This window comes from Mirounga leonina, unplaced genomic scaffold (assembly GCF_011800145.1).
Source record: "Mirounga leonina isolate KUSES-001 unplaced genomic scaffold, KU_Mleo_1.0 Mir_151, whole genome shotgun sequence".
NCBI classification, from domain to species: Eukaryota; Metazoa; Chordata; class Mammalia; order Carnivora; family Phocidae; genus Mirounga; species Mirounga leonina.
Genome location: NW_023270377.1, coordinates 84549705 through 84576570, shown reverse-complemented (window position 1 = coordinate 84576570; position 26866 = coordinate 84549705). Strand labels below are relative to the sequence as shown.

The following is a 26866-nucleotide window of genomic DNA, read 5'->3' as shown; positions in this document are numbered from 1 at the left end:
ATTCATTCATTCATTCATTCATTCATTCATTCATTCATTCATTCATTCATTCAGTTATTTGTCTTACTGGCTTGCAATCGACAGAACCAAATTGTTCATGCTCCTGTAGTCTACCAGGGAAAATCTACCCAGTGCTTGGCATAGTTGCATTCTTTAATCAACCCTAGTAAAGTGATATTAGTCACATTTTAAAAATTTTGCATCTCACAGACATGCCTAGAAGAAAATCTATTAGTGAGCCGAATGTAAACCAATTTAGCGAATAACTTGTTTAGTGTGTTTTCTTATCTTGATTTGGTTTCCTTTATTCCCTTAAACCACCAGAGCATTCTCCCTCTCACCAACTATTCTAACCAGATTAAAGTTCTTTCTGTGGTTTCTGACATTGTCTGCTCAGCCTAGAGAACATACACAAAAGTTGGAGGGAAACTGTAAAGGAGCATGTTAGTCTTTAAAGCTCTTCCAAGGGTTTCATTCACGCTTGTATTGCCTTTACAGTTGTAGAGCATGAGTAGAGTTAAGCAGCCAAAGAAAAACTCAGTTTATGTTTTTTCTTCCAAAGCAGTTTCCGTACAAATATCGAATCATTGTTCAGCTAATGCTCAATACATATGATAAAGTGACCCAAAGCCTGAGGTCATCTGGTACTTTTCTTTGGGTCCAACAAAACAAGCATGCAGAAGGAGGCGTTGTGACATACTGGTAGTATGTAGATCTAAGCAGTGAGAATTCCACTTTTCACTACTTATAGAATACTTTGTGTAGTTTAGGATGACCTCAAAGTGTATAGAAATTGCTTACTTAAAAATACTTAAAAATAAGGTGAGCTGTATCGCTCAGAAGACAAGGGCTTAGGAGATGTGACTTAAACAAAGTATGTAGTCTACACTGATGCAATTGGTATTAAGACCTTAACCTGTAGTTCTTTTTATGTAAAAAATGTAACTGGCTGATTACTCTGTGAAGGTGCATCCTGGGAAAGAGCCTTACCCAGTACCTGACACACTGTAAGCACTCGGTAAATTTTGGGTGAATGATGTAACACATACCAAGTGTTTATTGTATTCCAGCAACAAGTATCTCTTCAGTGCCTACCCATGTGTCATTCTCCATGCTACCAGTTGAGAATATAGAGGGAATATACATTAAGCATAAAGACAATTCGCTGAGTACCAAACTATTATGAGTGTTATGAAAGAAAAGAACAGGTACTAGAAGTGAAAATAAACCGTATAATATTCTTTTTTAAGGTAAGGGGAGTTTGTTTGCTTAAAAATCACATAATAGGGAGTGGGGGGAAAGGAGAGATATTGGTGAAAGGGCAGAAAATTGCAGTTATATAGGCTGAACAAATCTAGATATCTAATGTACAGGCATGATGACTATAGTTACTCTAAGACAGTAGGTTGCAGGTGTTCTCATCACCCACACACACAAATTAGTAGATATGGGAGGAGATGATATGTTAACTAGCTTGACTGTAGTAATCACAGCAAATCATCATGTATACCTTAAATATATCCAATATACTAAATATATTATGAAATAGTACTTAATACTAAATATACGATTAAATATATTTTAAATGACATAATAAACCCTGAATAATAAACACATATTTGTCTGGCTTCAGCCTTCTGCTGAAAGCAGAAGTTTAATTCATCTTATTTCCCAGGTTATTTTCCTGACGTATCTTACCAATTCAATATGAGGAGTCACTTCATGTGAGATATCCAAAAGACAGTCCTTTCTCCACCCAACAATATCAGACTTTCCCAAAGACTTCTTTCATATATAATGGAGTTAACTAAATGAATAGTCATATTTCTATTCTAAATACATTTTTATGTAACTAATATATGTTTGTCTATAAGGGAATAAGACCGTTTAAAAGGGTCAGTTTCATTTGGACAGGAATTCATCCTTTGGAATATGGTTTAACAACACATTCTTCCTCCATGAGCCTCAGTCCTAGTCAGTATGCCCCCAGACCACTTACCAGCATTAAAATGACACCTGGAGATCGGTCGCAAATGACGTGAATGTACTTAACACTACCTAACTGTACATTTAAAAATGGCTAAGATGGTAAACTTTATATTATGTGGGGTTTTTTTTAACCACAATTAAAAATAAATGATACCATTTGATGACTCCAGCTATAAGCTACTCTCGGCAGATGCTAATCACCAAGTTTGTCCTCTTTCTTTATTCTGGAACACAAAATACTATGACAAGAATGATACACAAAGTTACATTTTTGACTTGGTGCCCAAAATCCACCCTGGGATACATAACCTTGCTTTAAAGATTTAAGAAAGACCTTTAGTCTACTTCTGAGAAGGTCCTCAGCCTCGAAAACTTTATCTCTCAACTTGACTTCTTAGCAGCTGTTATATTTTTTTTGCTGTCATTTGTTTGACAGGATCCAGTTATAGGTTCCGATGTCTGTTTAAAGAAACAAGGAGGCTGTTGGCTTTAAAATTCCCTCATTGCCTGTGTGATCAGCACTTTCCCAGGCTTTTCTACATAGTTTGCCAAGCAAAGGGACTGACCTTTGTAGCAAACACTTTTTCATTTCAAAATGCTCACTTTGATTTTTGTCCCATTTTATGCTCATTCCAAACTGTTTACAACCCACTAAAAATGACTGTGAATTATATGTTTGTGTAATGGATTCCTTTTGTGGTCAGAGTGGAATGTTTACTTTGAACAATTAGTTATCTTTGGGTAGATTATAGCAACTTGGAAAAAGAATGACTAAAATTATTATTATACCTTAACTATTTCTTTTTGGTAATTCCTCTGCTATTACATGAAGTTTGAGAGAACGTCACATCAACAAGCCCATGGCATTATAAATGAAATCTATTTCTCCAATGTGGGGATATTTAGACATAATCGTTAATATTATACGAAGGTAGAGTTATATACTTACTCAGGGATATGCTTATCTGACTCCTAAAAATTCAGAACATCGAATATACATAAATACATGGATCTTTAAATACATAAAATAAATACATGGATATTTACTATGTGTGTGTGTGTGTGTGTGCATGTGACATTTGCATATTAGGTAAGGTATATACATATATGTATTTATTATACAAATAACAGACATGATTGTAGTCCTCTTGGGATCTTAGCAAGTGTTCACTTGCAAAAATAAAACTTTACATAGTCTTTTCCCAATGCCTGAGAATCCAGACCCCTAAAGTACAGATCAAATTGCCTTCACGATACAAGCTCTGCTCCCAGTTCTGCTAATTTTGTACTGTTCATTCTTTCCCACTTTGGGATAATCTATTATAGTTGGATCCAGGCACGCACGAAAGGCTGATACTTCCATGAGGAATGTGCAATTTGTACTGTTTAGTTTGTGACGAGATTCTTGAAAACTTTTATGATTCTATCTTGTTCCAGAGAGACTTCTGCTTGCTAGTTTTATAAGCAGTGAGTGAAAAAAAAAAAGTAACAAAAACAAAACAAACTGATAAAAATTACATGCTCAAAAAAAAAAATCAAGAGTTCAAGATAAGCGCTTTTTCTTTTTCCCCAGAGAATATTTGTGGACTGAACAAAAATGTTTCTGAGGGCACTGGCCTATGTGTTGCTTTTTTTTTTTTTTTTAAGTGCTTGCTTTTCATGCCTAAAGTTAGGCATCCACATGCAATTACAAAAGAGCTGATCCTCAAAGAAGCTCCGTACAAGTTTGCCGCGAATTTTCCGTGGGTTTTATTTGTGAGTTAAAATTAAGTCCAGTTTCGTGTTTTTGTGTTTTGTGTTTTGTTTTGTTTTGGTGCAACCCCAACGACAGCCACTTTCCTGACAGCTTTAGTGTTGTGCTGGGTCCAAGTTGGAATTGGAATTGGCTCTTTGGGGTAGTCGTGGTGGGGCCTCTGTGTCTGCAAGAAAGCCACATTCAGGGCTAGAGGGGAAGACAAAATCAAAAAAGAGTAAACAGGAAACAGCCAGCAAGAGTATAAAAGAGAAACTGGGAAAAGACAACCAAAAGAAATCAGAGATGACAAGGTGGAGAGAGAGAAAAAAAGCTGCATTTTGCAATTAAGAAAACAAATGTGGATGAAAGGGCACTCTTGCAAGGTCCCGTAATGAAGAGAAGACGGTGATTGAACGAGTTACCAAGTCGACCATAGTTACCTGAGACCCGCTTCTCTGTTCCAGAGAAACTTATTCCCACTTAAGAAAATACTTGTAAGATCTTGCTGTTGAATGGCAAGCTTACCCTGAATGTTCACAAATTCTGTGCGCCCACGGTTGGGAATTAAGTCACTGTACTTATTAGTGACATTTCATGGAGTTTATCTACATCTCGCAATACACAACAGTCTTATTATCAGAAAGAGGGCTTAAACATAACAGAAGTTAATGGAGGAATAAATGTGCAGTTCAATAACCAGTAAGGCTATCTAATGTATCCAGCAATGTGGCTCTGGTCAAATCAGTCAGTGGATATTCCCACACTTTTGCGTCCAGAATGCATGAGAATAAATAATATCTCTTCCCAGATAAAGCCTGAGTCCAATTTCCAACCTCCACCCCCACCCGGTTCCACCCCCATGTTAAAGTTTAGGTTCTTACCATACTTTCCCTTCGAGTCAGTTGGAAGGAAACAGAGCCAAAATTAATACCTTAGGAAATTAGTCTCTTATTGTGTGAATGGAGGATTTAAATAATGCAACACCTCCTCATGTCGAGATGTAATAGTCTAAATATCCTATAGCAGTGTCATTTATATGATGAGAGTTCTGGGTCTGGGAGTTTTTCTATTATAAGCCCCCATATTCAGAAGTTAATAGTTCAACCATAAAAATAATCTTGGCTGAAAGTTGGCAGGATGTTTTAGCCTGGAAGCAAATGTTTACAAAATTTGAAAAAAAAAAAAATCACATGCATTTGGAAAGCTTTCAGGTTTTCAATAAAAAGGCGCAAAAAAAAAATAATAATAATAAGGCAGACAAAGATTTTCAAATATTTGTTGCCCTGGGATTCAAAACTGGATTTGTAGTTTTTAAATAGAATCTTAAAAAATTCTTGTTGCATAATGTGAACCAACTGATTAAAAAAATAATCAAAAAATGTATCAAAGCTCTCCCAGAGTGTCACTTTGTTTTGTGAAATAATCTGTTGTTTTTTGGTTGAACAAGAATCTATACATTATATTTTTATAAACATTTCACTAGAGCTTAAAAATTTGTGATAATTAAGAAATCTTAAGTTAATTCAGGAAGCTGTGAATGAGAACAAACTATTATACTCTTTTGTGGGTTTCCTAATAAATAAGGTTCCCTTTTAAAATGTCTAGAATAGAATTTCTTTTTCCAAGGAATTTTCACACTCTCAAATGAAGTGTGCAACTTAAGCATTAATCATTGATCTACATATAAATTAAAAAAGACATACAGATTCCAGAAGTAGTTGCATGGGTCCATATAATTGAACATGGCTCATTTTCCTCTGTAGGATGTTTTGGAGTAATTTACTCATCCCCTGAAAAGGTTTTTTGTCTTAGTGATTCTTCTAAATTCTGTGAAAGGTTATCTTACAGTCTGTGGAATTAAAAGTGTGTGTTTTCTTGGGTTCAAATAATCTTTTCCTTGCTAGTTTTACACCTTTTTGTCGAATTTTATAATTTTCAAGCCACTTTCTATTTTCAGTTCAGACAAAAAAAAAAATCGGGGGCAGAACACTTTGAGAGGAAAAACTGCAAAACCAAAATAACTCTAAAATGATACTGCTGTAAGAGTTCTTGAGCTTATAGTAGACTGTAGACCCAAAATGTCAAATCACACAATTTTTAAGGAAATAAGAATGTCCTGAGATTTAGAGTGAAAGCACAGCTTACAGAAGAAAAATATTTAAAATATTACCCTCAGTCCATCATGTGCTACTTCATGTAGAGAGCGTGGATTTATTTTTAACTCTTCACAGTACCTGGCACATAATGGATTTTCAATAAATGATGAATGAACGGATAAATTGCATTCAACCTTGCTTAAATCTTCATGGAAAGTTACACACCATTGTTACACCTGCATATCGTTGAAACTTAAAAAAAAATCAATGACCATGTCGTTGGTTGAAGATAGCTGTATGATTTGCATGGTTTCCCAATCTATTTTCTAAACATGTAAACCACTCTGATAATTGTATATTATGTCATTCTAAATGATATTATTTTCTATCTATACCCAGCTACACTAAACATTTGAAGGTATGTTTCCTTAAAGATTTTATGTTCATCGGTTTTTGGATACTACATTTAAGTGTGCCAAGCAGCAGCTAATAGAATACCCATTCTTTACTCATTTTCATCAGAGGAAGTGATATCCCATTAGATATTGTTGCAACACCAATGGCCTGCTGTTTTGAATCAAGTAATTGAGTGGCAACTATGACTTATAAGTGACATGCCTGAGAATAGTCAGGAGTAGGCTCGGATCTCATAACCACACAGAAAGTAGCGCACCATATCTTTTCCTCTAATTCAGACTTGGAATAGCAAGCTGTTGCTGTTCTGAGTGTTCATTTACTTCCCTGTGAACAACTCATCTTCTTGATTCAGTGTTTTTTTTTTTTACATAAATCTGAGGAAATTTTTATTTTGATGATAAGTTCTTGAGTTGAGTCTGTCAAAGAATCTGAAGTAAGATATATATGGTCAACTACACAGACTTGTCAATTGGAAGCTAATGAAGACAAGATACCAACACTCTAAATTCTGACATGATTTTGCTATTGGATATTGATTTCATTTTCTCCAAATTTACTTTATGACGGAAAAGTTAAACTCTGCTGACACTATCAAAAGCTCTCTAAAGACTTTGAATATGCAAGTGCCATTAAAATAGGATTAACTTTCTTGTCTTAAAAATGATGATCTTCTTGTTATGTTTTGCATTTTTTACTGTTTGTGTTAACTTAATTCTTTAGTCTCCTTACAAGGCAGTGGAACACCTAGCAGACAGTATAGTAATCACTGTAGTAAGGTTTCTTTCCTTTCATCTTAAATGTCAGCTGTTGATCTGTATTTGAAATTGCATGGGATAATATTGGAGTCCATGCCCTTAGCCCAGAGTTTGACAGCGTAAGAAATGTGTGTTTTCCTCTGGATTTAATTCTTGACTCTGGAATTTCTCTATCCATTCTTTCAGTGTAATCTCAATGATACCAAAACCTTCAGTGATTTCTTTAATGACTTCAGAGTTCCTATTTCAGAATGACTCCTCAAGCTATGTCTTATTCTCAGAGCTGAGGTCTAAGAAAAACCCTTCTTGAATTTTCCTCTGGCATCTCAAACTTAACTTCTCCAAACTGCACTTATCACTTTCCCTAACAAATCTATTCCTCCCTCTTTATTCCTTAACTCAGTCAATGGCATCATGGCCTATTTTTCCCATTCCTCTTTTCTTTTGCCCCCCCCCCCCACTCTTCTAAAAGGAAATATGTTGGATATTTTGGACTGTTCTCTCTACTTACACAGAGCATTATTCACCAAGTCTAATAATCTCTCCTTTCTTACTATCTCTTGAATTTGATTCATCTTTTCATCTGCTATGGCCTTGATTAGAACCCCATAATTTCTTTTGAGAAAAACCTCCTAATTGATATTGTCTTTGTTCTGTTTTCTGCCCAGGCCACCTTCTCAATAATGACAATATCATTCTTCTTTAACACAAATAGAATTGTGTTATGCCTTCTTAGAATATCCCTCCAATGGTTTCTTTTCTCCATCAGGATAAAAAAAATTCCATCCTAATTATCCCCGTAAGCATATGACCTCTGTCTATGGCCAGGTTTCATATTCTCATAAGCTGCTTCCTATGTTCCAGGAATATCAACTACATCAAGTTTTTCCAAAGGTTGGTATTTTTCCATGTGCTGTTCCTTCTTTCTAGGGACCCTCTCTTTGCCCATCCACCTGGCAAATTCATATTCATCTTCTTGTGCATAGCACAGGAGTCCCCTTATTCAAGGAATATTCTTTGATTTATATCCTCAACCACCCCTCCATGGTCTCTTGAACATTATTAAGATTTCTCTCTGCAGTGTTCCAAGGACAGTTTTGCTCTCCCTAATACAGCCCTTATTGCATGGGGGTGTGATGGCTGGTGTCTTTACCTGTTTCTCCATCTAGAGTATGAGTCCCAGAGTTAGGGATTGTGTGTGGTTCATCTCTGTCTCATCGGTGCTTAGCATACCAAAACTGGCATATGGTATGGGCTCAATTCATGATATATGATTAAATGGATGAAGAGATGGATATTATCCAAAATTCCTTTCCATCCATCTATCCATATATATATATATATATATATATATATATATATATATATATATGGAATCAAATCCTATATACTGAAGATTCATTGAACTGATAGAAGAGATAGTGTTTAGATAGCTCTTGAAGCATAACCTGAAGTCATATTATCCAGAAGGAAGAGAAACTCCTTAAAAGTGAAAGTAAGGAGTTTTTTTGATTGTTTGCAGCATAGCCAATATGTATCTACACTAATATCAATATCTATATCCATATCTGTATGATATACCATATTAGTAATAGTCTACAATAAGATAAGACAGAAATAGAGCAAAGACTCTGGTGTTCAGGACAGGTTTCAGACAAAACAGACTTTCTCATCCTTCATAGGGTGAAACCAGTCTCTCAACAAATAGTGTTAAATTATTTCATGAACCTGAGGGATTCAATGAACTATAGCCAAATTTGATGCTTTTGAGATCTAATAGTACCATAAGAGTAAGACTATCATCTTTCTGGTTCAAAAAATTATGTTCTTTTATATGTAACCCTCTGGGCATTGTGCCTACTTCCCTGTAAGTTTGTGTATAATTTTTCCCATTATCACCCTCTAGGTCTCTTTCACCATCACCACTTTCCAGGCATCTACTATCCACTGAATAGCCATGTTTCTGATTATCTTTTCCCAAATGTATTAGCTTGCATTATTTAAGGCGGAATCTCTTTTTATTATTTCCTGCTCATATTTCTAAACTCCTTAAGTCCATTTGTATGATTCTTTTGTCTTCACAGATGTCCACAGTTCCTCCCAATTTAGTATCATCAGCTAATTTAATTAATGCTCTGTTTACCTCTCTTTCTAATGAAACCAGTCCCCTGTTTCATTTCATCATACAAAGTAAAAATATATTGGCAATAAAACAGTCCGAAGAAATGTTCCCTCACTGTAGGAGGGGAAGTTCAGGATACAGCAAAGAATTGAAGAGTGGACAGGGCAGCGTGGTGGTGAGCTAGTTTGCTATTGCCCTAAAGCAAAACCCTTTTCAGAGCGACCACATTTGGCAGATTGCCTGGGTTGGTGCTGTGTGTGTGTGTGTGTGTGTGTGTGTGTGTTCTGGAAGGTAACTATATTACCCTAACTGAGGACTTTTTACTAAAGATATATTTATTGATACATGAAAAGCATATTTAAAACTATATATACAAATACGAGTGCAAGCTAGTAACATTTAATCCATAGTGTAGCTACAAGTCTAGATATGGACATATACATCTGGATATATACAGGCTCACAGCCATTTTCCCTGGGCTTTGTTTGACATTCACTCCTGTCTAAATTTTTATCTCAGGTTTTAATTTGATAAATGATTTAGATCCAAATTACCCATTGGGCTTAAATCAAATTCCTTATAAGCGTTGGATTTATAGAATAAAGAGAATTTTTATTCAGTTATATCCAATAGGAAAATATCAGTAAAAGAAATATTTTAACCTCTAGAATTTATAGGCTAGAAAGGTGAACTTCATCACAGGAAAAGGTTTTACCTGTTAACTCTAAAGTGAGCAAGTTTATGTTGAAAGAATTATACCAATGAATCGTGGATCACCACATCAAAAACTAATGATGTATTGTATGGTGATTAACATAACATAATAAAATTAAATTTAAAAAAAAAAGAATTATACCATTAGTCTTTGAAGGTGTGGCCGTACAGATATGGGGTGATTTACATAAGGAAAACAAAGATGACATTTATTAAGCACCCACTATTCGCCACACATAATGCTAGGACTTTCCAACATGAGTCAATACCATAGATTTAAAACCCATATTACTTACTACCTGATATTCCATAGACTATTCCGAACTCCAGCAAAATTTCATAAATATTTGCTATGTTGCACATGAAGAGCCAATCTTTGAAATATGGATTAATTAGTATAAATCTATTGACTCTAAAGGGAAAAAAAAACTTTCAGGTTTATGATTAGGTCTGATTAGGACAGACAGATGGTAGACCTACATCTCTATTGGTATATATAGAAGACAATGCACGTTCTCAGTGTTGAAATGAAGGCTGATATATACTTTACATATAGCACAAGGTCACCAAAGATGTTATCACCGAGGAATGATGTTAACAAAATAGTGACTGGGAATACTGTTAAGTAGTCACAGACTCATATTGTTTTTCTAGTGAGAAAAATCTGATGCATAATGCATTCTCAGATGCCAGGACTTCACAGGCATAACTTTCATAAGCTTTAATGGGAGTTTCCTGCCGGCACCTGTTACAGTATAGAGTTCTTACTTTTCACACATAATCCAAGACTGGCTTGGAACACTGACTTGGAAAAAGTAATATAGTGAAATCTTCTTATAATGTTTCCTCATATATAATGTTCATCTTTTAATTCTTGGTCTGATATATGTATGTACATGTTTTCCTTTCAAATTCTTTTCCCACCAGAAAGGCTTTTTTTTCCACAAGCTTTTTATGGATAGGAGCAGATAATTTTTTTTTAACTGGGTAAACTACTAGAAAAGACACATAAAGGGGAAAGTTATTAGGATAGAAATTAAACTAATGTTACAAATCAACTCTTCTTACCTGAAAATAGTTCTAGAGACTTTGGATTCCCGAGGAGCCAGCAGGAACAATTAGAGTGCCATGTGCAAAAAGGAATCACCATGGATCCAAAACAAGGATCACAGGTCAAAATAATATCATTTGGCCATATTTTCCTGTGTCTTTACAGGACAAAATATGGGAAACTTCAATATTTAAGATAATATTGCATTTAACCCTGTGGATTAATCAGCATGGTAATATTTTGTATAAAAGAGAGTTAAAAAGAATTCTTAAAATTTCATATTCTTAAAATTAACTCCTACAAATTGTATTACCAAAACAAAGAAAAAATTAGTGTTATCTGTTTAACTAAAACTGTTGGAGATTGCACAGAAATTCTATTTTATGAACAATAACGTCCCTTTTAAAGGTGTTTGAAGTCTCCTCTTGTTTACTATTTCTAACATACCTGCCATATAAGAATGAAAACAGACCTTTCTACTCAAAATCCTGAATCATTTATTGTCATTGTCCCATTTGACAGCATGGTGGGCAGAGGAAATGGTTTTTACTTGTTGAACATTTTCAAATAGTGAATTTGAGTTCCATATTTATAACAGGATATTATAACTAATGTTGAGTTAAAGTTGGAAGGAGTCTGAAATCCTGAAACTGTAAAAAGACAACTACAAACCTGTTAGTGAAATTTGTCACAGGGAAAAAACATGGGTCTGAATAAGGACAACTCCAGGACAGATCAGGATGTATTTTTGGGTTCTCATTTGCTCCTTTCTTCTTTGCTACATTACTCCGTAATGTCCCCTTGAGCACTGTCTGACCTCCAACATCCTCCTCCTGGCAAACCTGCCTCAGGAATATCATTTATATCTTAGCTTGAAGTTCAGACATCCTTAAAACTCCTTTGAGTGTTACCTTGAGTACAGTTGTTTTAAGAGGTAACAATGGTTTAGCATTAAATAAATGTCTTTGTCTCCAGAGATCTTTTAGAGTCTTTTCCAAGCACCAGGGAAGAAGGGTTTTATTCTGCTTTGTTCTTTTTGATAAGGCAAAGAAGGGCAAAAGGAGTTATACTGACACCTCTAAAAGCATGCTATGTTCCCAAGCTTAGTATCTTCCTCCTCTCTAAGGGGTTTGCTTGTAGCGCACTTTGCCCTAAATTTTGGCAAAATAAGGTCATTATTTCCTTTTGATATTATGGCCAATGAATTAATAGAAGTGCATTTGTTTCTGGGTCTAATAGTCTTTGTTAAGGCTTGTTTGAAAACTTGGAAGTAGACTACGTAATCTAGGACCTCATGAGGCTGCCATTGTTCAGGGCTGTTTGTCTCCTGCTGATCAGCCTTAGGCTGTGTTAACTTGGGGAGACTTAAGGCCACTACAGGGTTGAGAGGTTTCGGATGGAGCCAGTGTTTTAAAACAGGCAGCTCCACACACAGTGCAGGTGAAGAGGAATGACATGGTGGGAGGAGTCTCCAAGACTGTGTTTTCTGCAGGCATGGGGCAGAAAAGAGAAAGGCCTGATTTGCAGAGATCTCATGATTCCAAGGATGAACAATGTATGTCTTCACAGAATTTCAGTCTGTAGAGCAAAGCCCTATATGGATTTATATAAGCTCAGCTTTGAGCCTCAGTTTAGAGCATTATACTCACCTACATGAAAAAATCATTGTATACGTTGTCTCTGAAGAAAGATAATTTATTACACTTTTCGCATGATAGAAAATTATTATGATGATAAGAATAAGTTATGTTTAAGGATAAAATGTGTTTAGACAGGCTAAAAATATTCCTTTCCTCCCCAAAATCTTTAAATACGGTAAGACCATTTTGTACCATTTCCCTGTATCCTGGTATATCTGAAAATAGAAAATCCAGGCAGGGTAAGCGTTTGGATAATGACAGCTACCTTGGATTAACTTGAAACCAATAGGGGACACGCACTTCCCCTTTCTGTTTCTTTCCCATTGTGTATCACACTTGCCCTCTTCTTATCCTCTGTCTCTGCCTGTCCCATACCCTACACAAGTGAAGTCTTGTTGTACTTTCTGTCCTTATAGCTGAAGTCTGCTGTCAGGTCAAGACCGAATAGATTAATCTACACTAAAGTGCACATGATTAGTGAGGTTTGATGTGAAATCCTTCCAAGGGATTTCAAGACAAAGGAATAAAATTCTAATTGCATAATTTTAGACATAAGCAAAATTGTATAAAAGGAACACTTTAGGGCAGCGTCTTTATCCCCAAACTCCTGAAAAGATACCCTAAATATAGACTTTGTAATTAATGTTAAGACTAACCTTGGGGACCGATGGTGTAAATTCCAGGTCTCCAAATTGATAATCTTTCATTTCTAACTTCTGCAGCACTTCAAGACTCAGCTAGAGTGAATCATCATGGATTTTCTAATATTCTTAAGATTCAAAATCTGCCGGCCCTTAGGGAAAATGGGGAAATTGGGACACTATTTAAATTTCATACAATGGAAAACATGAGATGTATTTGTAACTTGGCTTCTTACCACTTAGAAAATTACATATATGAGATAGACACTCAATAAATATTATATTAATGAACATCAACATATGTAGCATGTCTTAGTTTAATATACCTTCTTTCTGTGACAACAGATCAGAAAAAAGTGATAGATGCTAAATATGCATATACACACACAAATATTTCAATAAGACTTTTTATGTAGACCTATGTGACAAAATTCTCCAGAAGCAGGAAATCTGGTTTGTATTATACTAGCGCTAGATGAGTTTAAATAAGGGAACAATTGGTATTGGAATGTCTTTTTTTTTTTTTAAGTCAACAAGTAATGTTTTGAGTAACTAGAGTGTGTGCAATGCTTCACTAGATGGTTAACAGCCCTCAAGTAGTAAAGGAGATAGGTCTCTCCTAAGCCACTAAAAGATAACTTGCCTTACCTTTCTACTTATGGAGTGATAGTAGAAGTTAAAAAGCCAACCCCAGTGCTAGCTCTGGGGGCCTTTATCTATGCATTTCTTTTTGTACAAGACCTACAGTCATGAATGACAATGGTATACATTGTCCAGGGATAGTTAGAGCTTACAATTAGGGGAAATGATTATATCTTTTCGGCACTATTCCAGAAAACTTGCATTTGTATTTCCAAACCTGGGTGTGATTTGTCCAAAAATAGAATAGTTTGTAAAATACTTAAATTTTGAGATTTCTATTGTGTCTCATAAAGATTTGGAATCTGATATCATGGGTCTTAAAGCATGTTTCAGATAAATTAGAGATTCACAATAGAGCATTCAAGGACACTCAATAGTTTTATCTTTCAATCTTTTTCAAATGAACCTATAGGAACATAAACCTATATCATAACAAAGAAATGTAATCTATGGCATGGTATTTTGGTAATGAAATAAATACCATTATTGGTTTTTGTTTATAATAATATACATACTCTTACATATGTATATATGTGTACATATGCACACATACAAAAGAGTCAGAAATATATAAAATAATAAATAAACCAGAATCATTTTTATAATCCCACTGTACAGATAATAACTATTAATAGTATAATGCATAATATATATAATACATATAACATATATTATAGTTATATATAGAGTACTGCATAACATATATATAATATATATAACATTGCTTAACTGTTTGAGGATATAATGTGAAACTGAATATATATCATAATGTTGTTTCCTTCTAAAGTTGGCTATAGAGCATATACTAACCTGGGTGTATTGCTCAGATGTGTTGTATGTGTGAAAATATTAAAGACTGCAGGTACCATTGTTTACTAACTCATCAATTTGTGTGCAGGATTCACCGTTAGTGCCTGAGAACAATACTAGCTCCATAATATTCGGACTGTGTACTCTGTTCATTGCTATAACTCCGGTGCCTAGCACACTCTTTCAATATAATAAGTGCCTAATCAATATGTGTTAAGTGGTATGCAAGGTTGGAGTTCCCCAACTCAAGGTCTTTCCATCCAGAGTATATTGGAATGTGTCTTTCCTTCTGTTTAACCACAATTTAACACAGGTCCATTTGCCAAAAAGGGAGGATTGTGTACTAGCCCCATCTCTCTGTTTAGCAGAAGTATGAACAATACCCACATGATAATCTCTCCTGTATTATCAAAAAGAAAATAATAAGCTTATTGATATTTCCTGAGGAAAGGAAGTTTAATATTTTCAATCTCATTCACTGTCATGGCCAGGAGCCTCTTCTTTAACTAGAAAAGAGTCTAATGGCAACAGAATTTCTCAGAAGTTTGTCTGTGATCTAAAAAGGAAATTTACCAATGGTAGATATACTCAAACAGGTTTGTAGTCTATTTTGCCTTTGTGTCTGGAATTCTGCTTCCCTGCCCCACGTTAGAAGCCACAGCCAGAAGGGCTCCCTCTCACCTGAATGATTAGCAGAAGCAAGCCATCAAAACCCTCCAGGAAGTGGCTAGCTAAAGGGTCTGAATTAGAGGCACCTCCCCAAAGAAGATCAAAAGTTATGCTCCACCAACACAGAGACACTGAGAAATGGTTGAATGTGTTCTAAATTAAACTGCCCTGGTGGTGAGCAGAGATCTGCCAAAATCTTTCAATTAATCACTTTTACCTTCAGGGCAGAGTTAGGCTGAGAGTATTTCAATAGGTTTTTATTGGAACAGGGTTATTTCAGATATTAAACTATGTTGCACAAAGTAAAAATAATGTTATTTTTAAGTTGCTACTCTTGTTAAATAAAAGTTGGCAAGCAGTCTTGGGGTCTGTATTGTGTCTGTGTATTTGTGTATGTGTGTGGCTTTTTTCTGTGCCGTAAGCCTCATTGATTTAAAAAAGTGAACAGCAATGAATTAGGTGGTAAACATATTCATACAATCATTTTCATTAATAATATGTTATAAATAATAGAAGAAAGGTTTTAAGTGTATAATTCTGTGCAACACAATTGAGATACTTTTTTCCTACATCTTCAGCAGTAAGTTAATTAGAATCACCTGCATTTCCTTGGGTGGACACCAAATGGATTGCAAACAAAAACAGATTAAAATAGCTGCTGGAGCTCATGGCATACAGATGACAAGATTCACAAAAAGGACAACAAGGCACTGAAAATGTTCACTTTTCAAACAATTTTAGAGGAAATTTAGCTCTTGCAACTTCTCGGTAAAAGCTGCTTGTAAGTGTTTTGCTGAAAGACTAGAACAGCTTTGTTTCTGATCCCTTGATGAGTGAGAGAAATGTTTAAGAAAGATCACTTTACAGAGAGATTCAGGCTGAAATGCGATGACTGTGATTCAAGCCAAGCCAAAAATTACAGTTCAGAATGAAAGGGGAGGGACGTGGTTTGGGAATCCATTTTCCCACATTCCTGAATCTCAATCATCCCAGCCAATGTTTTAAAAAAAGTCCAATGGAAAACAATGAGGTCACTTTGTTTAGATGTTTAAAAAAAATAGGGGTGGGGGGATTGAAAAGAATGAGAGCAAATATATGAATTTTAAATCAATATCTATTTCAAGTATAATGGGATTAGAGGCTAGACTTTATGTAACTATTTTGACTTCATCACCAAAGGAGCCATTTTTCAGTGTTTTCTTCTTGTTTGCGTTGGTAAGCCTTTTAGTGCATGCCTTTAACTTATGAGAGAGTTTGTTGCTGAAATTTTTAAAAGAAAAAGCATGCAAGGGCATAGTCTACAGATCATTCCTTCCTAAGCTCCAAGCTTTCCTTAGGAATGGCACCTTCAGGAAACTGGCTTTCTTTCATTAAACCTGCTCCACGGATCCCGCTGAGGTGAACACCCAGGGCTGTTTGAAATTCACGTTATGCCAGTGCATTTGCTTGCAAACTACCAGATGATAATGGCTGACCAAATTAGCCTGTTCATTCTTATTACTCCTATTTATTTCAAAGAAACACTCTGAGCAAGTCACAATACCAAAAAATGATTTATTTACATCAGCACGATCACAGCAGAACATAACAATGGAACTCAAACATAAAAGAAACTCAGAGAATGAGATGCGATGAACCCAAACACAACATTCAACTTCAATATCTTCCAGACACATGAAATTTTTCCTCAAGACGAGAGCTCTCACTTAATGATAATCAGAATCATTGGCCAATATTTGTCTCCAAGACTAAGAAAAGAGAGAAAGTAAAGAAAAGAAAGAAAGAAACATGTAAGAGAATTTATCAAAGACTATGTCCAGGTACTTTGCTTTCTAGTTTACAGAAATCATTTCAGTTCATTACCTTTTGTCTTGTCAAATCAAGGACATTGGGTTTTCTAGTGAAGTTTCACAGGCAAATTCAAGGTCTCTTCGGAGATCCTTCTTACCTTGAGGTATTTGCAGAATGATTCTAAGATCAATATAATTCTATAAACCATATTTGTGTCTGCCATCCTACAGGCTTCATATTGTTAAGCCTCAAATTCTTAGCTGAGTTTAGACAGATACGTAAGGATCAACGTGTAAGACATGAGGAACCACACATGGGATGCCATCCTTAGACTCTCATTTCATTTTACTAGGTATTAAGGCGGGTACACAAATAAATTCCACCCGTATCACACCAGCATGTTGTAACTTCTTTTCCTTTTGTTTTTATCCTTATTTGCCCATCAATTAGTATTCTGTACATTTAAAAGCATGATTTTAAAGGCATTTGGCTCACTGGTACATCTAAATGGAATATGAGCTGAATGAACTGTATAGAGGTTATATGCAAAAATAAGCCTAATACATAAAAAGAATTACAGCGAATGGAAAACCAAGATCTAGCCCTCAGTACTGATGTGAGTTTTCACAGGACTTTTTATAAACTACTCTCTACTTTTCTGGACTGTGATGGTATGGATGAGCATCTCCAATTCTGACACAGTGAAATATTATGATAAGAACTAAGGAGAAATATAAGGAGAAAATTCCAATAGTGAAAAAAGACAGTGTACATTGAGGAGATTTGCACATTGAGGAGGATGGCTTTTGTGTTTCTGATAACATATAAAGAATTCAGTGTGATTCTCCTGTACTCAAAGTGTCCAATGTCCGACTTAAAAGGAACTGGAGAGATGGGAAACTAATTCAATAAATGGTTTTCCAATTTTTTTCTAACAATGTAACTCTATATAAAAATAACAATAATAATACTTAATAATAGGAGGGGCACCTGGGTGGCTCAGTCGGTTGAGTGCCAGACTCTTGGTTTCTGCTCAGGTCATGATCTCGGGTTGTGGGAGGTGGTGCTCTGAGCTCAGCACAGAGTCAGCTTGAGATTCTCTCTCTCCCTGTGCCCCTCCCCCTGCTGTGCTCTCTACATACATACATACACACATAAAATCTTTAAAAAATAAGAATACTTAAAAGTAAGAAAGTCAGCCATCCCCCACCACCATCCACAAATACTAGTGCCAAAGATCTCTTTAAGGTATAAATGGTACAATACAGGACTACCAAGAAACACAACTAGTAAATGCTCTTAACACAGGATATTTTGTCCTTTTCCTCTCCCAATTTTAAGTTTATCTTCTCAGGTGCTCAAATAGGACAAAACTGGTTAAGAGGTCAGGCCTGGGCAAATAGCAAATATGAATGAATGAATGAATGAATGAATGACAAATACATATGTAACCATTTTTTTATTAAAGATTTTTATTTATTTATTTGAGAGATAATGAGAGACAGAGAGCATGAGAGGGAGGAGGGTCAGAGGGAGAAGCAGACTCCCTGCCGAGCAGGGAGCCCGATGCGGGACTCGATCCCGGGACTCCAGGATCATGACCTGAGCCGAAGGCAGTCGCTTAACCAACTGAGCCACCCAGGCGCCCCCATACGTAACTATTTTTGTCTACGATCCTTAACAATTTTATTTCCTAGGATAACACCTTAAACAGATGCGAGTTTGGGGGGGCGGTGGGTGGGAGAGTAGGATTTGATAATGATGCGAACTACACAAGTGTTCAATGAATAGTCTTTGAAGAAAAACCAACATCTCTCCCTCTGATCCAAAATTCTGTGTTTGATACCATTTTGTCCTTAGTCCCATATATTATTTACTTTGTGCTCTTTTAGTTTTAAGACATTAATTTAAATCTGGAATTTGGTCCTTATCTAAAACACTAGCTATATAAACAATATAAAATAATGTCACATTTATCAGCATCACAGGTCGTAAACAGTTTTCTCAGAAATAAAAAAGCACCCTTCTCTTAGTGACCTCTTTTTCACTCTAACATTTCTTAAAAAATTTTAGCAACAAATATTTATCGCTTTCATATCTTAAGAGGACTAAAATTCTTCTTTTCCTGATGAATCTACTCCAAAATATCCGGTAGATGAAAAACTCATTTCATTCAGACATAAGTCATTGGAAAAAGACTGTTACCCAAATCAATCAAACAAACATAGTGAAGAAAAGTTAATGTATAGACTTGTCAAATCACTATGTGGTGCACCTGAAATTAATATAACATTGTATGTCAACTATACTTCAGTAATCAAAATTAAACTAATTAAAAGTAAGTATTTTGTTATGATATTAAAAAGAAAAACTTACTGTGACAATTGTCTCTATAAGATTTTATAGCAGAGATACAAGGAAGGTAAGAGAAAATATCAAAATGAGATGAAAATGTAAAAGGAAGGGCAGAAAGGGCTCATGAAACAAATGGAAGAGAAAAAAATAAAACAATCACAGTAATAAGGGGAACATTTGAGAAATCGTTAGTGATAATAGAATTTCTGTAAATACAAAAAAAAAAAAAAGGACAGGAGTGAGAGAAATAAGAGGAAATGAGGGGTATACTTATCCTGGACCCTATATTAACATATTTTCCCCATATTAGAATTAGAGACACGTAAATATTTTAAATATTCATAATGTAATCCCAGGTTATTTATATCCCATATGCCAACAGAGAAGATTATTATACAGCCAGTTATCTTCACAATCTAATGAAACTTTTGTTTTCAGCATTAAAAAGTCTATCTTTATGAAAAACAATGCAGGGCCCCATACAAGCTGGCATACTGAAAAAAACATGTCTGATTCTTCTTCCTCAAAAAATCCTGATGAAATAATAGAAAAGATATGTTGAAAAAGAAAAAAATAATAATGTTGCCGAAAACAAAAAAGGTGCCATCAGCCGACCAGAAATAGAAATTCCAGGAAGACAGAAAGCAGATGGGATCAAACAAGTGGAGAAATTAGAGCAGAAGAAACGCCATTCCCAGACACAATAATTAGGCACAATTCTTTCCAGGGATGTTCTAGAGAATATCTAAACTTGGAGTTGAACAAAAAGAGTAGAAATTGGCAAGAGGATAATAAATAAATGATTCACTACATATCAGATCTAATATCTGGGAGACCTGGGCCCCTCTCTATGTATCCTGTACCAAGCAAGCACCTGCAGCAGCTGCTGGAGCCTGAGAACAAGTTCTACAAAAACAGAGGAGAGGCTGCTGGCATCTGAGGAAGAAGGCAGTGGAGAATAAGGTAACTCAGACACAGAGTTAGAGAGCTTTGTCCAGGAGCAGGACAGTTCAAGTATTCCTTATCCAAAATAAGGTCCTCCCTCCTTTGGTAATTGAAGAACTACTAGCTTACTGTCTACTCACCCTTTCATCCTACAAGAAACCCTCATTTAGTCTCCCCATATAAGATTGAAGCCAGTTGGAAGAAAAAAGATGTGTGCAAATACAAAAATACCCATGACCCACCATATATTCTAATTAATTTGCTCTTTCAATCATAAGGGCAATCTGATATTGGAACAGCATCCATCTTAAAGTAGTTTTAGATGGAAAAGAGACAATAGAGGGAAGGATATATCAAGAAAATAATATAAGAAACTTTTCTGATTGAAAGGGTCTAGATGTAGACACATCTGAATAAAATTTTACTTCTACAAGTTTAAAGGGAAAAATCTTTTTTAAAAAATCCCGAAAGAAAAAGCAATTGACCTACAAAGCATCAATGATCAATTTAATAATAGACTTAACAGCAGAAATGCTAGAAAATAATGAAACATTTTTTCCAAGTTAGAAAAGTAAAAGTTTATGAGGCTCAAACAAGTATTTAAATCAACAATTCATTATGAAGCAAAATAAAACAGTCATTGAGATGGAAGAAATACAAAAATTTACCAATCACATACTTTTATGAAAACAAAACTCTTAAAAATAAATCCAAGAGAGAGTAACGGTGGAGCCCAAGTAGTTCACTGTGACCTTGAGTTGCACTGTCCAATATGGTAGTCACAAAGTTACATTATTTAAAATTAAGTAAAATAAAAATTCAATTGCACTAACCACATTTCAAGCACTCAGAAGTCAGCCAAATGTGGCCAGGGGGCAACTGGCTTGAACAGGTAGATAGAACATTTCCATCATCACAGGAAGTTCTTTTGGGCAGTGCTTAATTTGAGGAAATGAAGGAACCTATGAAAGAAAACACATCAGGCCTTGGCTTTTGGGAGAGCTCCTTTGTGAAGCAAAATTTTAGTGTTGAACTCAATCACCCTCCTTTTTTTTTTTTTTTTTTAGTAACAGTTAATATTGAATTATAGGTAAGTGACAAAATATTTATAGAGAATAAAATAAAATAATCTAAACTCTGAGAATACAAGCAATAACATAAAGGATAAAATTGGAACTATGAGGGAGAGAAGGGGAAGGAAGAGGAAATGCACTGTTTCTTATTTTTCTATAGCACAGAGGTAATTTGACTTAAGAAATAGAAATAAGCCAACGTAACTAATAAGAACAGAGAGAGTACATAGGAACTATGCACTAAACTCATCTTTTCTAATAGGGAGTCAAAAAATACCATTCAACATTAAATTAATAAACAGAAATATGACACATTAGCATAAAATGAGTAACAACAAAAAGAACTACAACTGAATTGTTAGCAATGATTATCTTTGGAGAGCAGGATGGGATAGATATAATATTTTTGTATAATATTTTGTGTGGTTTAATTTTCATTTTTGCCCAAGAAGTATATTTGCCTCTATAGTAAAAAAAAATCTATTCAAAATGGTTATTATAAAGTCATAAAGTTAATATGTAGAAAAATCTTCTTGTTTGACAATCAGAATCATGTCAAGTATTTCCTAAGTTAATCATTCTTCAAGGATGGACATCTCACAAGAAGTTATTAATAGTTAAATAAAGCCAGCAAATAGATGCAGCATAAATACCAGCCACTGAGACAGAGTAGGAATTAAATTTACAGTTTCAGATTATATCCTATTCTCTCAGTCATTGAATTTAAAGTGTGAGAACAAATAAGTTGGTGATAGAAAGTTGGAGACACTCAATTTAGGGGAGGAGGAATAGGTCTGAAAGGCACATTAACTTCCCCTCATGTTCAGCTCTAAACTCAAGCAGGACCTTCAGAAGGACCAAAAAAGAAATGTGCAGCTCTTTGGGGGCATTTGGGTGTTCCCATGCTCATTGGTTTTTGCCAGAGGGAAAAGCCAGAAGACCAAAGAATTGCGAGAATGACTCTTCTTGCGGTAGCTCTGGCCTCCTAGGAATTAGGAAGTGCCGTAAATCTCAGGAGAGGGGTTGTTTGTGCAAAATTCCCAGCCCACAATTCAGACTCCAGGGGTTCCGATGCATTTTGTTATGTTCCAGAAAAACAAGCAAGCTTTTGGGGCACACCTCTCAACCAGGCTCAAATTCTACATCTTCGTGGTTTGCCCATCATTCAAGCTACCAAGAATGCTACCTAATCCACAGTTTGCAACTATTTTTAACAGGCTCATCTGCATTGTTAAAAACTGCCTGTATTTTGGCAGATAAGCCAGTCAACTCTGGAAACAGTGCTGGTCTCTTAGATTTCTTTTTGGAAAGTGTCTAAGATTTATAGTGGGAATTACTCATGACAGCTGCATTCTTTCCACTGGGTTTAGACCACCATTTGGTCTAATAACTCCTAATTGTGTGTCTATCCTAGTCTAAGCTTCTTCAGAAGAAAAGGTGGGGGCTAGAGGAGAGAGACTTCTGAAAGTCTCCTATAGCAATACCCAGTGATTTCTGTCAATGGTAAACACTATTTTGAAACTTTAGATGGTCAGCTGATGATGAACAAATAAATGACCTTTCAGTGAACATGGATTTCTTCAGAGAATTTTTCATTACTGCCATTGATGCCAGTTTGTTAAAAAAAAAAAAAAAATGAAAATGACTTAGTTTCACCATGTTCCCAAAGTATTTTTAGCTTAACAAGAAAAGTTCTTCTCAGCATCCAGTCATGGTATTTTCTTGAAAGAAGTACCTTTCAAAGTGATTTTTCTCCAAACTTCACCAAAGCACAGCATGGGTACCTTGAAGACATTGCACATTTAAAAATCATAAGAGGTCTAATTATATTTCCAAAATAAGTAGTTCCCAATTCAGCAAGGATAATGTGGTCATGAAAAGGATGTCCAAATCCACCAATTTACATTGGTTTGGTTTGGCATGACTTTCAAAGTTCTTGGAGCAAAAAGAGGATGGCACGTGAATCATTGCAATTTGGGTCATAATTCCTAGGACTTTGGGTTTGCCACTCTGTGAGGCATTCAGGGGAAGACTAATCAACTTCAAGACTGTACCTATATAATTTATCACTGCTAAAATTCACTGATATGTTCCAGATTATTTTGCAAAATGTCATGCCCTCCTTTTTAATATGTACTTTGTCATTTTCACTCTATTTATGTAATTTAGAAAGTATGATAGTAGGGCAGCATAAGCCATTTGAAGCAGGAGCCCTAATGCCAGAGACTGTTATCCTTCACAAGATATATGGTGTTGATATCTCTGAATCCAAAGGGCTTGGAAGTTGTATCAAGTTAGATTCAAATTGCATCTAATGTTTTGCTTTACTCCCTCTTACTTTCTGGTTTCTATCTTAAGCCACAAAGCAGTTTCTCTGCTGTGACTTAGTTCTATAACCACAGTGGTGGCACTGGTCTGAGTTACACTCCCTGTCTCCATCCCCAGCCCTCCCTCCTTTTATCCCAGAACAAAACTGGGTTATTATTTAGGATGAGGCTGCTTTGTTTAAACAGTATAGTGTTTTCCAATTGCTCAAGCGTAATATATCCAACCCATACTGCTCTTTCAAATGTTTTTGATTACCCAACTTAAAAAAAAAAAGACAAAGAAAAAACTTCTACTGAAATTTATGAAACACCAAGTGTGTGTGTGTGTGGGGGGGGGTACTTCTTATGTTGTAACTTTAAATTTCTAGAAAAGGAAAAGAAAGTTTTCGATCCTGGGTAATTTTAGTAATTGAAATTCAGCTTACAACTCTAGACAACATATGCATTTACAATAACATATAAAATAATTAGAAAAGAAAGAGTCCCAGCTTCAAAATAGAAATGTGCTTGATTTTATACCTTGAATAAAGAGATATGCATATAAAGTAAAACTTAAGTAAAGTCCTTATTTACAATAAAAATTCATTGACATTCAAGTAACATCATTTACTATTGACCTCTGATAAGGGTCCAACTAATTAGCAAAACAAAAACTGATTTTAAAAAGAATTATATAGCAAATTTTCTTGTTTGTATTGTAACAGAGTTTAAACAACATTTCACCTTGAATCATTATTTTAAATAGGGCTAATTTAACCAATTCTATAAAAATCATATTAAGATTTCTCACTTGGAGAATGTAGGTCTGCATATTACATCAATGTTTCTATTTACTAAAATATCCTCTTTCTCACATTCTTTCAAAGAAACTGGTAACTCATGGGAAAATACCAGACCACTTTTATTTGGTGAAATTTTGTCTGTTTGTGATGGCAAGCAGGCTGACATTATTCACCAACCATGGTTTTGAATGACCTTTATCTAGTTCCAATTACAAAACTATTACCAAAGACCCCAAACTTGCCACCAGAAAAATTTTTCTACAGATAATATGGAGCCACTGAAGGTGATTTTATTTTCCCTAATAGCTACATGTTCAGAAAAAAATAAGTATAACCCCAAGAGGAAATATTTTGAAAGGGACATACTTACTTGGAAGTTTTAATATTTCTAAAATCTATCATATTATTTAAAATTTTTAGGGTAAATCTAGGTACCAAACACTAGCTAATGACAAAGCAAGAAAAGTAATGGGTAATAAATTATAAAGTTCTGGATATAATGTATATACTGAAGACCAAAATGGTCACATACTAAACCTAGGAGTTACCTATTAGAAAAATTTTAATTAGGATTAGTGTTACATTTCAGTTGTCAAATGCACATTGTACTTAAAAGCAAACACACTGGAGTAACTTTTGATTAATGGAGCTATTTTGTGCATTAGGACGAAATGATATATGTGATTTTTATAAATATATGATGTGTCTTAGACACTCATACACACTAAAAGGTGTCCAACCTCATCTTAATTCCTCACAAATTCATAATTCTCATGAAGGGACAGAGACAGTGATTTATTATTAGATTATTCTAGAACTACAAAACTCAAACCAATTAATACATTTGCTAACAACTATTCCATTTTATTGATATTATTCCAAACTGCTCTGTAGTTTATCACATGGAAGGGTAAAAATCATGGAGATGAATAGTAGGGCAGAGAGGATTTATAGGGGAGGGAAAATACTTTGTATCATTCTATAATGATGGATACGTGTCATTATGTATTTGTCCACACCCACAGAATGTACACCACCAAAATGAACCATAATGCAACAAAAAACATTGATTATAATGTATCAATGTAGGTTCCTCAATTGTGAAAATGTATCACCCTAGTGGGGGGTGCTGATAATGGAGGAGGCTATGCGTCTATGAGGGACAGGAAGCATATGGGAAATCTCTGTACCTTCCCTTCAATTTTGCTATAAACTAAAACTGCTCTAAAAAAATAAAATATTAAAAAATAGTGAATGATTATTTTGAATTATACCATCAATGCCAGTGTTGCAAGTTATGTTATTCTACCCTAAACTATTGATGAAATATTTTGCACAATGGCAGAAGTATTCCTACTATAAAGAGCTTTACAAAGCCCTTATTCTTTTATATTATGACAATAATTTCTACCAACTCATTTAATACGTATGATTGTGAATTACAATGTTTAATCTTGGTGCTATGCCATTTCCATAAATAGCTGAGATAGTTGGGTGGTAACCTCATCCTTGGCCTCTCTGAGGGCCTGGACACATCAAGGAATATACACTCTTGACATTAAAATTATGTTATCCACATTCCTTAGGGACAATAATAGTGTTTCAGTAAGTGTTTCTCTTTCTATTTTCCTGTTTCCTCAATTTTCAATAACTTGGTCATGGAAATAACTAGATGCTATAAATAGATGTGTGGAAAACAAGTGGTTGATCGTCCAAATCCACTGCCAGGATAAGTTATTTTGAATGATAGATGACCAGTTTTAAAATACTCTGAAACTAATTTCAGCATTTTGTCAAAGACTTTTTTCTTTACTATCCCTCCATAAGAGAGTACCCCCATTACCTGTAATATACTAGAGATTATCAAACTATTTATACATCTGGAATAGAATTTTCTTCTTTTTTTTTTTAAAGATTTTATTTATTTATTCATGAGAGACAGAGAGAGAGAGAGAGAGAGAGTGAGAGAGGCAGAGGGAGAAGCAGGCTCCCAAGGAGCAGGAAGCCTGATGCGGGACTCGATCCCAGGACCCTGAGATCATGACTTGAGCCGAAGGCAGACGCTTAACCATCTGAGCCACCCAGGCGCCCTAGAATTTTCTTCTAGTTTAAAATAATTAGACCAATGCATACTATGTTATAGAATTACAAGAAAAAAGAGAATGGAATTGAATGGGATCGGATGAAACGGGATGGGATGAAACAGGACGGGGCTGAATGGAATAGAATAGAATGGAATGGAATGGAATGGAATGGAATGGAATGGAATAGAATAGAATAGAATAGAATAGAATAGAATAGAATAGAATAGA

General features: G+C 35.1%; 1 protein-coding gene across 3 annotated transcripts in view; it reads left to right on the top strand.

Moving 5' to 3' along the window:
• Positions 1–26866, top strand: part of ARHGAP15 (Rho GTPase activating protein 15) — a 600902-nt gene that overhangs the window by 381125 nt on the left and 192911 nt on the right. The window lies entirely within an intron of this gene.